Raw genomic sequence first — 16,865 nt, forward strand, 5'->3', positions numbered from 1 at the left:
TACACGTAGCATGCATTCAACTAACTGTCAGTTAACTATTAGTTGCATTATTAGTAGATGGTTAGTTGATAATCAACAAAGCTTTCAACAGATAAGAAACAAGCATTCAACTAACTAAGTTAACTACACGTTGCACTATTAGCTGGTGTTTAGTTGATATTCAACAGTGAGTTAGTTGATACTCTACAGAGCTTGTCAACAAATATGTAACATGCATTCAACTAAGTGTTAGTTAACTATAGTATATTTTTATTTCGTTCATTTATTTTTACAAAAACAGTCTGCAACAGACATTGTGCTTTTTACTACATGTTCTTTACAAATATTCAACTATCAGTTGAGTGTCAACTTCTAGTAAGTTGACTATCAACTGCTGTTATTAACCAATTCTCAACTTACGTTTCATATGGATCAACTTTCCTCCACTCACAAGGAACACATCTAATGAATGAACATTCAACCCTCTGTTGATCATATATGTTCATTGTAAAATAAAGATGAGAATATTTTATCAATCAATAGGCACCCTGTGTAGGTGACAACCTGTTCATTGTCATATGACTGAAAACAGTTTAGTGTGTGCAAACTATTAACAGAGCAAAACAGAGAAAATAGTTGATTCTCAACTAACTATCAGTCGATATTCAATTAAGCATTAGTAGAGAGGTCTTAGGACTGTCAAATTAAAGTGAAAACAGTTTAGCGTCTACACACTATTAACAGAGCAAAACAGAGAAAATAGTTGACTATCAGTTGATTCTCAACAAACTATCAGTCGATATTCAATTAAGCATTAGTAGACAGGTCTTAGGACTGTCAAATTAAAGTGAAAACAGTTTAGTGTGTGCAAACTATTAACAGAGCAAAACCGAGAAAATAGTTGATTCTCAACAAACTATCAGTCGATATTCAACCAAGTATTAGTAGAGAGGTCTTAGGACTGTCAAATTAAAGTGAAAACAGATGAGAACAGTAGACAAACTACAAACTAGTAACTGTACAAAATAGAGACACGTTTTGCTCAACTGATCAGTAACACTGGATGACCGCAAAGTGAAATAAACAACTTTATTATTAAAAAAAAACCTAAACTTTAACAGAACTCTTTTTACAAAGGAAGAGTTTGAAGAGTCAAAAGAACCAAGAATACTATAAACCGTTTGAACATATACAACCAAAACTTTTCTTTTAAAAATAAATTAAAACACTCCCCTTTCTCCTCTGTCCATTTCAGCTTATTTTGATCAATGCCAAGCTCTGCTTCCTATGTCTGATAGGAGCGCCTTATGTCCTTGACAAGCCTGCCAAGGACACCTTCTGAATTTTTCCTCGCTAACCAGTAGGTCCACTCAATAAAGCAGAGCTGCTCTTTCAAGGCCTTCTCCGACCGATTCCCCCGCATTCTCCAAATTTCCTTTTTATAGGTCTGCCACGCTCTCTCGAGGTTCTGGGTATGGAGTCCTGTCTGAGGGTCAACATAATGTTGGCTGTGGTTCACCCTGACATGCCTGTAGCCCTCTGTGGCGAGACCGGCATACGCTCTACACTCATCACTTACGACGAGACTGTGACGCTTCACATGCTTTTTGATGATAGGAACAAGGGTCTCCTTATTTCGTCTCTGCACGAGGCGAAGAATAGGACGCCTGTCAGACCGTTTGATTTGGAGCATTCCAAAGACCCATGTCCTTTTTCTCCTCCAGCTGTTCCCGAAGCGCCCTCTTCCGTACTGCCAAAACACAATATAAATGTTATAAAATAAATAATACCCTACAGTCAAACATATACATAATCAATGTTATATTACTGCCAGTGAGAAGTAGGATGATTATGCTAATTTCCAAATGATATAAATAATGGAGTAATATAAAAACTTTTGTTTTTTTAAGTTTGGAATGCATATTATTATTAGTATGTGTTGTTGCATGTCAACAGTGAATGAGTTGATAACTCTTTCATGCATTGAACTACCTGACAGTTACCTAGAAGTTGCATGATTACCTTGATATGATATAGCATACGGTCTAATTTTATTTCTTATTTCAACTTGCTCTACCTGAAAAAACTATAATGTTGCCCATGTTTTCTTAAGGCATAGATTGGTTATAGCAAATAGTATCAAAACACTCCTTGGCGTCTTCCATACTTCTTGAAAGATGCATACAGCACACAAGTCATGACCTTGTAACTTTTCATCGGCCCCTCCAATATGCCGATTTGCATGTGAATACAGTACATAGTGCTATTTATTTGATTGCATTAACATCATCAAGTACTTAAATTAATATTTTTTTTCAAGTGTGGTTAAAACCATTCCAGGGAAAATATTTTCAATGGTGAGGCTTTAAATACAAATTCCGAAAATTCAGAAATTATGTTCATAGAGCCAAACTTCCACAATAATTAATCTAAAAGTAAAGCTTAAAGATTTCTCTTGAAGACAATTGATATTTCAACATTAATTTTATGATAAAATCCAAAACAAGAACTGAGGAAAGATCAGGTTTTTGATGAGTTGAAATTGAATGACCCCATATTTAGTGAATTATATTACAAATATACCTTGCGCTTATGGCAGAACTTGCTCTCGTCAATGTGGACGATAGCGTTGACTCCACCGATTTTCTGGCCTTTTTCTTTCCTGTGCCTTTTAAGGCTTTTTAGGCAAATTCTTCGCAGTTTTTTAGACATCATTGAGAGTGTTGCAGTGCTTTTAGTGATGCCATCCTGAAGCATGTCTACCTGCCGTAGCTGCAAATCCTGTGCAAATCTACAAAGAAAACAAAGATTGAATCAGAACTGTTTACATAAACAAAGAAAATATGTGCTTGTTTGATCAATCCGTAAGTCTACTTTTGTCACAAAGCTTTTTCTACTGAAAAACTACTGTTGCAACTTGCAACTATAGTTTCAGCTTAAATTGTACAAACATTTCACACTCTGAATCTAGAGCTGTAATCTGTGAAATACTGGAGTTGGAGAAAACCTAAAATGATTACCTGTGAATGTACTTCATCCATGTGAAGAGACTACAGTGTGAGTTTGAGAAAAGAGACTTGGTCCTTACACTTCTCCTCAAACGTCCACATCTTTTACGACGGCAATCCCTGAAAATTGCAAACAAATTGGAAATTTAAATGATGTCTATAAGTTTGACATATACATACATACATTGTCTACAAACTGCTCAGCCTAAAACATTGTGGCAATGTAAATAACCCTTATTGATGATCATGTCATAAATGATAACTTGATCAAATAGATATCTTAAAACTTAAACTAGCTTGATACTACATATCAAGCTACATGCTTCCGGCTATTCGCTGTGTACAAGCTTATTCATCATTTCAATCATGCATTACAAAGGGGTAGGATTAAGTGTATAGTTCTTCCTACTTGTTTCAGGCATATCAATTAAATATATCTATTTTTTTTTTTTTTTGTGAATTGATTTCAACATAATTTTTGTCTATTGTATTTTCATTCTTTTCATTTTGTTTTGTTTTTTTTGATATGTCTGAAATAATAACATTGAATCAATCAAACCATTCATTAGCATTTGATTCATTACTTACATATATTACATTCAAATGGGAATTGTTAATAAGGGCTACCATACAAATATTTCAATATTAGCATTTGTTTTTTTTGGGGCGGTGTCACGTTAAAATTGTACCGGGGGCGAAAATTGTACCGGCCTACGTCATCACAACAGATTACGTAAGGGGTTGTCCGTTGCCAGGCAGGTTTCAATTGCGCTCATGTTGCCGAAGACGAAATAATATAATACCGATAACGGATCGCGCTAGATAACACTTGTTTTTACTTTATATTTGTATTGCATTTAATTGTTTAATCGAATTTAGCTAGTAAACTGAGTGTTTAATGTGTTCATAGTCTAGCTAGCTTGTGTTAATTTAATTTCCTTAATTAAATTTAGAGAATAGATTATAGGTAATAGATAGATAATAGATAGATAGATAGGTAGATCGGTGAGCAGGCATTTACTAACTGTTTTTTATTATTATTATTCACGTTATCCCCATAACATTTAGCTGTTATTGTGTAGGGAAATAGATAAATACAATGCAATACAATACAAATACAAAGTTAGGAACGCTAATAAATGTAATTTGTAAAATAAGTGTTATCTGTCTTGTCGCGCTCAATGAACGAGTTCGCGAATGTTCAAGAACCTTCCACGTCATTCGACGCGATCCCCCGTTGCGATCGTCTGTTGCCAGGCAGGTTTGGAATGGATTACTATGGATGACGTAGGCCGGTACAATTTTCGCCCCCGGTACAATTTTTAACGTGACAGCACCAAATCCTATGGCCCCAAAATCTGTGTATCTTCCGTTCAATCCATATCCGTTTGGAAATCAAAACACGAAAAACGAAAAGTGACTTTTTAAAAAATCATCCTCGTTGGGATAGCTTGACCAGAAATTCATCACATGTATTTCTCTTTTAAAACATGTATACCGGTGTAATAGTCTCTGTATGAGCTTTTACCAATAATAAAGTCGAGAGAACAGTTTGGGAAAGCTGAGCGGTAGGGAAACCGCCTCCCCTCTGCCGCGTTCCCTCTTTGAAATGAAGGGAGGCGACGAGCTGCAGCGCGGTGGAGGCACGGAAACTCGCAACAATATCATATTCCAACCTAAATGGTTGCGCCGATTGCCAAACAACTGATGGGCCCATGAGTTAACAATAATTAATAACATTAGCACACTTACCAGATGTGGAGGTCTGTGGACTGTGTGTAGTAGACCATCTTCATTTTGTGTCTGCAGTTTTTGCATTTCACTTTTCTTTGCAGCAACCTTTTCTTTTGCAACCATGTTATCAACTTGAATGATGTTTTTTTTGACTCCTTGACATTCACTTTTCTCAAAAGTGTTCCCACAAGCGAAGCCATAGCACCGGTGGGCAGAGGAAATAACTGATGTTACTGGCCCCGATTTGAAAATCTGGCGCACTTTTCTGTTATTAGTTCAATATGTGGAGGTACGCTTGATTTTTACATCTAAACACCTCCCACCGCAAAGGTTGGGCTGATTCCCTGGTTGTTGCCTGACTCAATCATAATAATCAAGCGCTTCTACCGTCCGATTGGCTAAGCCGCACCGCCAACTCTGTGCCGTTGAAAGAAGCTATTAGTCCGCGCAAAATAAATTGGATCTTGTCGCTATGGTAAGTATCAACCCTCTCTCAACAGTTATTGTTTTATTTCGAAAGCAGGCGCCATTACTTGTATGTGTGAACCACTTATGTTAGGCCTACCTTTTGTTTCAGTACCAGCATATGATTTTCCATCAGTTAAGTTCGGCGTTGCCTGGAAATATGATGGAAAGGCCTGAGCGCTCTACCCGGGCAAAAGGACAGCGGGGGAATGAAGGAGAAAGCTCCGATATGCCTACTGCTGGTAAGTTGGGTTGACACATTTGTAAAGTTATTGTAATACTCAAACTGTTTCTGGCCGGGCTCGGCAAGAGCTATTACCGTTAGCTTTGCTTAGCTGGGGGTTGACGACGTTATTACCCATAGATAGATATAGAACTAGATGTCTCGTCCACGCTGCTGGCCAATGGAGTTGAACGTCACCACTGGCGGCCATCTTACCACAATAAGCTGCTCACCCGTAACATTGTGTTGGTAGTGGTACATGTACTTTTTAAATAACCATAACTTGCTAAACTTTCAACAGATTTTCAAACGGTTTGGTTTATTATAAACGTCAGAGATGTAGGTATGACAGTACATACTTACGAATAATTGTTAGGTTCTAAGAAAAATAGAATAATGTTCTAAAATAGGTACAAGATTTCCTTTTACAAATATACATCAAGAAAGGCTGCATGTTGAAATCCCCACCCTGTACAGAGATTTATTCATGCAATTATTACCATGTGTTTTCTTATGAAATTATCATTAAACAGAACAGATAGGTGCAATAAATATACACATGCACAAGGTATTCATGTTATTTATGTTAAATCAATACATGGGTTACTAAAACTCAGCAATCTATTGTGTTGGTAACTTCACTCAAATCTATCTACAGTCTAGTATGCATTTAGACAAATACGATAAAATATGAATATAATATGTGCAACCTTTGTGGTTGTTCAAGACACACTGAAGGCATGATGCCGACATAGGTTTGCAGAGAAATGTATACAATATGCACACTGATGGCCGTTGGAACCCCAGTGTCCATCCTCACGGGAAGGTGTGTGTGTGTGTGTGTGTGTGTGTGTGTGTGTGTGTGTGTGTGTGTGTGTGTGTGTGTGTGTGTGTGTGTGTGTGTGTGTGTGTGTGTGTGTGTGTGTGTGTGTGTGTGTGTGTGTGTGAGCCTGAATGAAGTTTTAGGTTCTCCAACAGAAAACACAACAGCATACTTTTCAGAATTTGTACAGGCTTCTCCACTTATAATAGGGGTGTGAATCTTTGGCTTCAGACGATTCGATTTTGATTAATGATTCAGTAGGCGATTCGATTCAAGGACAATTATTATATTTTGGAACGATTCGATTCAATTCTGTAAACCACGATTCGATTCAGTAACTTTTAACCAAAATTCTATATCTGTGAAATAAACATGCAATAATGTGACACCCCTTGTCAATTTTACCACTATTCTTTGCGAAGCCAAAATGCTTCCACACTTTGGATTTCAAGTTTGCTGGTGCATTAACAATCTCGCTGCCGCTCTCTGCCATGTTTGAAATGCACCATTAGAGGGTGAGGGAGAAAAAAAACTTGTGGGACTTCCTTGCAAGCTGACTAGCTGATGACAGAGTTACGGATTACCGAGCTGCACTTCACAAAATAAACGTGTAAACTAAGTCTCAAAACATTAATCATGATCGATTCATACGTTTTAAAGCATTTATATCGATTATTGGTGAAGCCAAAGCGATTCATTCTATTTATTTATTTTAGCAGATCAATTTAGTTGAATCGGTAGGACTGACAATCGATTCATCGATTTATCGCATGAATCGTTACACCCCTAACTTATAAGGCGTTTTGTGGCTCTGGACAAAAATATAAAGGTTGCCTACCCCTGGGTGTAGTTTCAATGTTGACAAATGTTTATTCATTCAAGTGTATGAGTGACAGAGAAAGTGAGGTAGCCAGTGGTTTTCAAACTTTTTAACAATGAGTACCCCCTCAGAAAATATTTGTCTCTTCAAGTACTGTACCACCATTGTGACTAACATTGACCCACAGTCACATGGCTTGTGAAGGGCAAAGTGTTGTAGCCTTACTGTTACTGTTCGTCACTTTACTTCACGCTGCTACAGTTGCAGCTTGAAGTCGTGCTGGTATTAAAAAATATTGTGAAGGTATTAAAAAAGGTAGTAAATTCAACTCAAGAATCTTTGTATAAACCCTCCCAATGACACTGATCTACTACCACTAATATGTAACGTAACGTCTGACTGGTAAGAGTCGTCCCTCCAGAGGTGCCTGTTGCGCCAGCGGTGCACCCAATTAGTGTTGCGAAGATTTAGAGAATTTGTGCGATGTGATTATGGTGACCAATATTGCGATTTACGATGCAATATATAAAAAGGAATTATGATTGTACTGGCTTGGTTTTCAAGGAAAATGTGAGAATTGATAGTTTTAAAACCTGTATACCTCAATTTAAAACATACACATATAAATAGTCAAAATATGAATGGATAAAAGCTTGTACTATAGGCTAATGCCTTTAATGTGTGAAAGCCTTTATGTGTGTGAAAGTGATTCCACAGTGATAATGCCCTTTTGTCCTGTCTCTAAATTTCTTTATTTATAACATGCACTTCATTTGCTGTTTAACAATGCTAAATGTATTGTTTATAACCAACAATTTCTTGTGTGATTTTGGACACCAATAACATTAATATAGCCATCTGGTGCATTCATTTTGATGCATCAACTTCTGTCAGTAACCATCATTTTCCGTTGTGTGTCCTGATAATTCACCTATGACAAAGGATAGTAGTATGCCAAAACTGGGTAATACATGTATAGTTCATACCATTGTACAAAAGTTAACATGTTAAATTTTCCTACAAGTTTTGACTTGTTTATTCTATTTTTTATCCTGTTTTGCAGTTAGTAATATCGAAAATATTCAACCACACAAAGTGCAATGGAAGAAAAGGTCGGAAGAGCTGCAGTCCCGAATCAATGAGCTGGAGGAGGAGAATGCTTTGCTCAAGCAGCAGCTTGAGCAAAGGCCTTCAGCAAATCAAGGTTAGTAAAGCTGGAGTAAAGTTTTACTTAAGGACTTTCAAGAATGTATGTGGCTTCACTAGAATTTTACAACAATATACCACAACAATATTGGGGTTCACCCATCGTATGAGGGTCACTCTATGTCACAACGTCTGATAGACATATGAGCATATGAGCTCACATCGTGTAGCGACAGTACCTTTAGACTTTGTCTCACTCCGTTTTTCAAGGAAATCATGTCATTCAGATCTTCCTGAGTGGAAGCTAGCTTAACCCCACCTCCTTTACAGCCACCCCCTTCCCGACTATCAGCCGTCAGAACCTTGGTCAGAACGTATTTTTCGAAATTGTGCAGTGGGAGAAGTTATGCTGAGACAGGGGGTAAAGTTGTACTTTAAGGTTGTTTTAAGTTTTATTTTTCTGCTTTTTGTCATTTCTCAGGTGAGAAAATGGACAACACTGCCACCGACCCAGAGTCAGACACTGACTCGAGTTCCAACTCCAGCACTGACTCCACCGATTCCAGGAGCAGTGATACAAGCTCTTCCTCCTCTGATGGCCGCAAGAAAAAGAGGAAGCACAAAAAGAAAAACAAAAAGAAGAGCAAAAAGGCTTCATAGAACAAAGGACTTCGAGGTAAAGTAAACTATAGAGTTGTGCTGTATTTCTTTAGGTTTGGAAATTAAATATAGTGTATACAGCTTAGGGCAGAATTATTAGCACCCCTATGAAAATTTCATTTTTCTAAAAGTACATACTAACCCTTACCCTGCAACTAAGACAAACCACAACCATCTTTGGGGAGAAGTAAACTGTATATATATTAGTGTTTTATTGTTGTTAATTTATTTTCCATTTTCAGTGACAACAATATCGGATGTTGTTAAAAGGTACCGCTGGGTCCTTAAACTAATTCAAAAAGGACGCAAGATGTCGAGGGCATTCCTGAAGGCACGTGTTTCTAGAAACGCAGTTAAAGACACCGCAGCAATCGCGGAGCTCTACATTGCAGAGAGGAGTGTCCTGGATGGAATCAAAGGCGAACAGAGGCTCCTTCATTTAGCAAAGCTCTGCCAGTCCAAAATTGTTGGAGAACTTGCCCTTAAAATTGAAGAGCTGAAGAGGAAAAAAAAACTCAAACCATTCTCCAAAAAGGGTTAAAGGGACAGGGGTGAAAGGAGAGAGTTTTTTTAATTAAACGATAAATCCTGTGTAAAATGGATCTGGGATATGTTTAATATGATAATGAGATGGGATGTTCGTTTGGGAGCAAAAAACCACATGCAGACGCATTCTTAAGTTGGCTGTTTTTAGCCGATTCTACCAAAACGCTATAAGCTTGGAACGATGTCTCGTGGTAAAAACAAAATCGCTATTTTAAACAGTTTAAAAGGCTAGAAATAGCCCGACACTTCTTTGGTAGTATAGTAAGGGTCTTAAAATATAAAACGAGGCATTGATAACTTTGTAAGTGTACAGATTGTTTATTACAAATTACATTTTATACACACAATGCCATCAGTTGTTCACCTGTCGACGCCATTTTGTATTTAAGACTCGATATAAGTACATTGACAAATACAGTGATTGTGACCTCCGGGAAGAACACGCAAGCTAAGCTCTGTGTTCGCCAATCTACTTATCAAGTCTTAAATACAAGATGGTGTCGATGGGTGAACTTCTGATGGTATTGTGTGCTTAAAATATCATTTTTAATAAACAATCTGTACACTTACAAAGTTATCAATGCCTCGTTTTATATTTTAAGACCCTTATTATACTACCAAAGAAGTGTCGGGCTACTTCTATCCTTTTAAGTGGTTTAAAATAGCAATTTTGTTTTTACCACGAGACTTGCCCCCATCGTTCCAAGTTTATAGCGTTTTGGTAGAATCGGCTAAAAACAGCCAACTTAAGAATGCGTCTACATTCACTTTTTTGCTCCCAAATGAACGTCCCATTTCGTTATCATGTAAAACATATCCCAGATCCATTTTACACCGGATTTATCCTTTATTTTTCTTTATTTTTTTAAAAAGTTCAAAGTAAGCCTGGTTGAAGTTCTTTGACTTACTATAAATGTACATTGCCCTTTGAACTCTTCGCCTTTGAACCACAATTTCTGATTACGTTTAGTTATTTATTTTCAAATAATAAAGTTGTTTTCCGTGTCTGATATCCTGCTTATGTTTTGTTTATTTCACTTTGTGGTCATCCAGTGTTACTGATTAGTTTTGCAAAACTTTTTTTCTATTTTGTACTGTTACTAGTCTGTAGACTACTGTTCTCAACTGTTTTCACTTTAATTTGACAGTCCTAAGACCTGTCTACTAATGCTTAATTAAATATCGACTGATAGTTTGTTGATCATCAACAGATAGTCAACTATTTTCTCTGTTTTGCTCTGTTAATAGCTTGTAGACACTAAACTGTTTTCACTTTAATTTGACAGTCCTAAGACCTGTCTACTAATGCTTAATTGAATATCGACTGATAGTTTGTTGATCATCAACAGATAGTCAACTATTTTCTCTGTTTTGCTCTGTTAATAGCTTGTAGACACTAAACTGTTTTCACTTTAATTTGACAGTCCTAAGACCTGTCTACTAATGCTTAATTGAATATCGACTGATAGTTTGTTGAGAATCAACTGATAGTCAACTATTTTCTCTGTTTTGCTCTGTTAATAGCTTGCACACACTAAACTGTTTTCACTTTAATTTGACAGTCCTAAGACCTGTCTACTAATGCTTAATTGAATATCGACTGATAGTTTGTTGAGAATCAACTGATAGTCAACTATTTTCTCTGTTTTGCTCTGTTAATAGTGTGTAGACACTAAACTGTTTTCACTTTAATTTGACAGTCCTAAGACCTCTCTACTAATGCTTAGTTGAATATTGACTGATAGTTTGTCGACAGTCATATGACAATGAACAGGTTGTCACCTACACAGGGTGCCTATTGATTGATAAAATATTCTCATCTTTATTTTGCAATGAACATATATGATCAACAGAGGGTTGAATGTTCGTTCATTAGATGTTCCTTGTGAGTGGAGGAAAGTTGATCCATATGAAACGTAAGTTGAGAATTGGTTAATAACAGCAGTTGATAGTCAACTTACTAGAAGTTGACACTCAACTGATAGTTGAATATTTGTAAAAAACATGTAGTAAAAAGCACAATGTCTGTTGCAGACTGTTTTTGTAAAAATAAATGAACAAAATAAAAATATACTATAGTTAACTAACACGTAGTTGAATGCATGTTACATATTTGTTGACAAGCTCTGTAGAGTATCAACTAACTCACTGTTGAATATCAACTAAACACCAGCTAATAGTGCAACGTGTAGTTAACTTAGTTAGTTGAATGCTTGTTTCTTATCTGTTGAAAGCTTTGTTGATTATCAACTAACCATCTACTAATAATGCAACTAATAGTTAACTGACAGTTAGTTGAATGCATGCTACGTGTACAAAACAACATCTACTAATAGCGCAACTTATAGTTAACAGACAGTTAGTTGAATCCATGTTTCTTATCTGTTGAACAAGCTCTGTCAAATATCAACTAACCATCTACTAATAGTGCAACTTATAGTTAACTTAGTTAGTTGAATACATGTTGCTTATCAGTTGAGATAGTTCGGTTGAATGTCAACTCATTCACTGTTGACATGCAACTGAATATCTACTGATGGCTTGTTGAGTGTCAACAGTGGACTATCAAACTAAAGTGTTACCAGTGGAAGAACCAGAGACGTCGCAGAACCCGACAAAGTCGTTTGTGATTCATAATATCGTCAGGAGGCGCACACAGCTTTTGGCCGTGATAATATGTATTAAATGATATAGATTTCTATGTATTATATGATATTATTTAGATATAGAGCTCCAGGACTGTAACGCAAGTGTTGTACACTTCCTTATTATTTGGATAACCGTTCTGCTTTTGGTGTTATATGGCGCATAACACGTCGGACTCTCGTCTCTGGTATTTCTACAACGAGACTCGTATTGGGGGTTATCTCAGCCATGGTTGAGAAGGAATTGGGGAAAGGAACTTTGGCTTTGACTCGCTGAAGTACATGAACTAAGTCGTTTGTGATTAATAATATCGTCTGGAGGCGCACACAGCTTTTGGCCGTGATAATGTGTATTAAATGATACAGATTTCTATGCATTATATGATATTATTTAGATATAGAGCTCCAGGACTGTAACGCAAGTGTTGTACACTTCCTCGTCGGACTCTCGTCTCTGGTATTTCTACAACGAGACTCGTATTGGGGGTTATAATAATAAAATAATAATAATACATTTAATTTAGAGGCGCCTTTCAAGACACCCAAGGTCACCTTACAGAGCATATAGTCATCATACATTTTTTAAAAAGCAAGACATTGTGGAAAAAATAAATAAATAAATAAATAAACATAAGCAATAAGAAATAAATAAAACAAAAACAAGACAAAAAAAAAAAAAAACTGATCAGTTAGACGTTGTGTGCGAGTTTGAACAAGTGAGTTTTGAGTTGTGACTTGAAGGTTGAAATGGTGTCTGACTGTTTTATGTGTGGGGGGAGGGAGTTCCAGAGCCTGGGTGCTGAACAGCTGAATGACCGGGCACCCATTGAAGTGAGTCGTGATGTGGGGATACATAGTAGTCCAGCAGAGGTTGAGCGGAGGGAGCGGGAGGGAGTGTATTCTTGGAGGAGGTCGCAGAGATAACTGGGGGCTAGGTTGTGGAGAGCTTTGTAGGTGAGGAGTAGGGTTTTGTATTGGATACGGTAGTGTACTGGGAGCCAGTGAAGTTGAATGAGGACAGGGGTGATGTGGTCAGATGATTTGGTGCGGGTGATGATCCGGGCGGCTGAGTTCTGAATGATCTGCAGTCTGTTGATAAGTTTGGTGAGGAGTCCGGTGAGGAGGGCGTTGCAGTAGTCTATGCGTGATGTGACAAATGAGTGAACTAGGATTTCAGCGCTGGATTGGGTCAGTGATGGGCGGAGTCTGGCGATGTTGCGGAGGTGGAAGAATGCAGTCCGGGTGATGTTGTGAATATGGGGTGCGAATGAGAGGGTGTTGTCCAGGATGACGCCGAGGCTCTTGACTTTGGAGGAGAAGGGTACTGGGAATCCATCGATAATTATGAGTGGAGCTGGGGTGTGTTGTGATTTAGTGAGGGTGGATTTGGATCCGATGAGCAGGGCCTCGGTCTTGTTTCCATTGAGTTTCAGGAAGTTCCTGCTCAACCAGCTCCGGATCTCTTCCAGGCACGTGATGAGGGAGGTGGGGGGGATGGCACTGGTGGGTTTGGTGGAGATGTAGACCTGTGTGTCGTCAGCGTAGCAATGAAAATGGACCCCATGGTGACGGAGGAGTGTGCCCAGCGGGAGGAGGTAAGTGGTGAAGAGGAGTGGACCCAAGACTGACCCCTGGGGGACGCCCAGTGAGACACCTGAACACCCAGACTTGTGGTTGCTTAGTTGAACAAATTGTTGACGGCCGGTGAGGTAGGATGTAAACCAGGAGAGTGCAGCACCAGTGATCCCAATACCAGCTAGGCGGTCCAGGAGCAGAGGGTGGGAGATGGTGTCGAATGCTGCGCTGAGATCGAGGAGGATGAGAATGGTGAGTAATCCAGAGTCGGCTGCAAGGAGGAGGTCGTTGATGATTTTGACTAGGGCTGTTTCAGTGCTGTGTTTTGGACGGAAGCCAGATTGGAACGGTTCGTGGAGATTGTTAGTGTCGAGGTGGGACTGTAGTTGTGCGGCAACCACCCTTTCAAGTGTTTTGGAGATGAAAGGGAGATTGGAGATGGGCCGGTAATGGTTAAGGTCAGTTGGGTCAGCACCAGGTTTTTTTAGGATGGGAGTGATGGCAGCCAGCTTGAGAGTTATCTCAGCCAAGGGTGAGAATGAATTGGGGGGAAGGAACTTTGGCTTTGACTCCCTCAAACACATGAACCACGACATGGAGGAGAAAGGGATTTTTGGCGGCGAATGTCTCCCGCTTGAGCCCCGCTGAGGGACCACCGCCGGAGGCGGCGGTTCCTAAGACCGACAACGATCCCTTTCTCCTCCTTGTCGCGGTTCAGTCTACTTCACTTTGATGAGGACGTTGAAGAACCAGGAACGTCGGAGAACCCAACGAGGTCGTTTGAGATTCATAATATCGGCTCACACAGCTGTTGGCCGTGATAATATATATTATATGATATATCTATGTAGGCTATATGATAATATTTAGATATAGAGCTCCAGGACTCCCGTGTGTTCTAGAATATTTACAGAACACGGCTAAAGGCTGTGTGCGCCTCGCCATTGCGATACATCCACTGTAAACAGCGCATGGTACCGTGGCTGCAAGCTGCTCAGGGCCACACCCCCACCCTCCTCCTTGACACGCCTCGCTCCTCCTCATTTGCATTATAGCTACAGACACCAAAACAGCGCATTTGGGGGAAGCTCAATGTGCGACTGGCTCGGAGTGGCTGTAACTCTGCACCACGGCTGAATTTCGGGAACGTCTTTGAATACTGTGTTAGTTGCCCACTAATACCTATATTAAAGAATACATAAAATAGCATGTCATGGGACCTTTAAGTTATTTGTGAAAGAACTGCTGATACAGCGGTAAAAAGTTGTGTTTTAATCAATGCATCTGCAAACAGCAAACACATATTTCCTTGACATCGACATCTTGTACAAGCCCATAACTTTTAGGATTGATCGTGAGGGAACATCGTTTTGCCGCGAGTAAGTGTTAAAAGGAATTAATGAATGCAGGTGCGTGTGTGCGTCCATCTGTTTAAAGACACGCAAACTAAACACAGAAGGCAAAATACAGTCCATGGCAACGTACATTAACGGGGGGACACATGCATATTAGGAACACAAGTTTATAACGACTGGGGATGGGAATCGAGAACCGGTTCTTGTTCAGAACCGGTCCCGAGTCAACGGATTCCTTGGAATCATTAGCAAGCCTGCTTAACGATACCCCTTATCGGTTCCGGTCGCGGCAAATGCGTCATGACGTCACACACACGCTGATTGTTTTGGTTCAGAACGCAGCAAACATGGCGCCGCCGAGGAAGAAGAGCATTGTGCTTTCACACCAAACGCGACGGGCGACAAGATCCCATACAAAGTGAACGTAGAGACGCATATCGGGCAAATTTTTCGCGAGAGAAAACCGGCGACGTTTTGATTTGTCGCACCACACTTTCGCTGTGCACATGCCAGCACGTTCACGAGGATTTGTGCTGCGACAAATTCGCTCGAGATGAAAGATTTCAACTTTGACGCGAATTTCACGTGATGACAGCCAATCAGCGTTCAACAGCGTGACAACTGAGTGACATGTGCAACGTAACAGCCAATCAGCGTTCAACCGCCAAACTTAGTGCAGTGCAGTCCGGGGTGAACTGCAGCATTGAGGAGAAAGTGATTGTTGCCGTTTGCGACTCCCGGAGCTCTATATATAATAGTATATAATATAATATAATTGTATATATAATATTCATTTTGTTTATGTCAGTTGAATTTTGTTACAAGTTGAATGCAAATGAGCACTGTTAGTATTCCAAAAGGCACAAGCTCTTACTTGACTGTTTTCAGTCTGTGTTTTTAGTTTTATGGCACATAATGATGGCATTTGGGCTTAAAAAGCCAAACATTAATTTTTTTGTCTAGACCAATTGATTTGAAAATGTACAATTTCCTAATACTAGACGCACTTCTGATCAGATATTAAAGAGATTAAATACAAACACATTTGTACTTATTTTCTCACCCAATGAGAATCGATAAGAGAATCGATAAGGAATCGGATCGATAAGCAGAATCGGAACCGTAATCGGAATCGTGAAATTCTTATCTTGGGTTCTTCAATAGGCTACTTGCACAAGCACTTCCTGATTCGCCGTAATACAGCTCATCAGCTTCCGGTTCCAAGATGGCAACGTTCTACACCCGGTGTTTACAGGAGCTGCCGACAATAACTATCACAGATGTGCATCGTTTATGTCGGGAAACAAAAACTCAGACAAGCAAATTGGAGAAGGGGTTTAGGCTGTATGCTTCGAACTACATTCACAGCTACGAAGGTAGGAAAACGACGTCTAACAGACGCTAGCTCCTGTCAAAGTCTAATCCGTCAGTTAACTGTCACTGTCGAACGTGTATTATGATGCAGGAACAGCAAACGCCAACAAGATTTCTTAACGAGTGTTTTATATCAGCCTTGATGTTTGCCTGTTGTGTTGAGTAATAATAGTTTAAGTACAGCCACGGTTTTGTGTATATAAAAGTAACATTACTTTGCTACCTAACGTTTCTTTCCATGTAGTAACATGTTATAGATGTGATGATGCGAGTAACCCAGTACAATTGAAGCTTAATGAATTTGTATGTGTTATTTCATTCAGTGTCCAATAAAGACAAGCTGACAGTGCAGGTCAGCGTGAGAGCCTTGTGCTACAGGTCGATGGGGAAGAGCGAGGCAGAGTCTAGGCAGGAAGCTGTGTTCATCCCTGTTCAGTGGTGTTTGTTCGGTTAAGCAGTAGCTAAGTGTAGTCCTCAAGGGCCACCAACTTGAATGTTTTTCATGTCTCCCT

General features: G+C 39.2%; 1 long non-coding RNA gene across 1 annotated transcript; it reads left to right on the forward strand.

The window, feature by feature from the left end:
- The first annotated feature begins 4,694 nt into the window (after positions 1–4,694).
- Positions 4,695–8,868, forward strand: LOC115534580 (uncharacterized). Its single transcript, XR_003974338.1, has 4 exons — positions 4,695–5,196; positions 5,299–5,428; positions 8,116–8,256; positions 8,680–8,868. It is a non-coding gene; the product is annotated as an uncharacterized LOC115534580 (long non-coding RNA).
- The last annotated feature ends 7,997 nt before the right edge of the window (positions 8,869–16,865 follow it).

The sequence above is a fragment of the Gadus morhua genome, chromosome 21 (assembly GCF_902167405.1).
Source record: "Gadus morhua chromosome 21, gadMor3.0, whole genome shotgun sequence".
NCBI classification, from domain to species: domain Eukaryota; kingdom Metazoa; phylum Chordata; class Actinopteri; order Gadiformes; family Gadidae; genus Gadus; species Gadus morhua.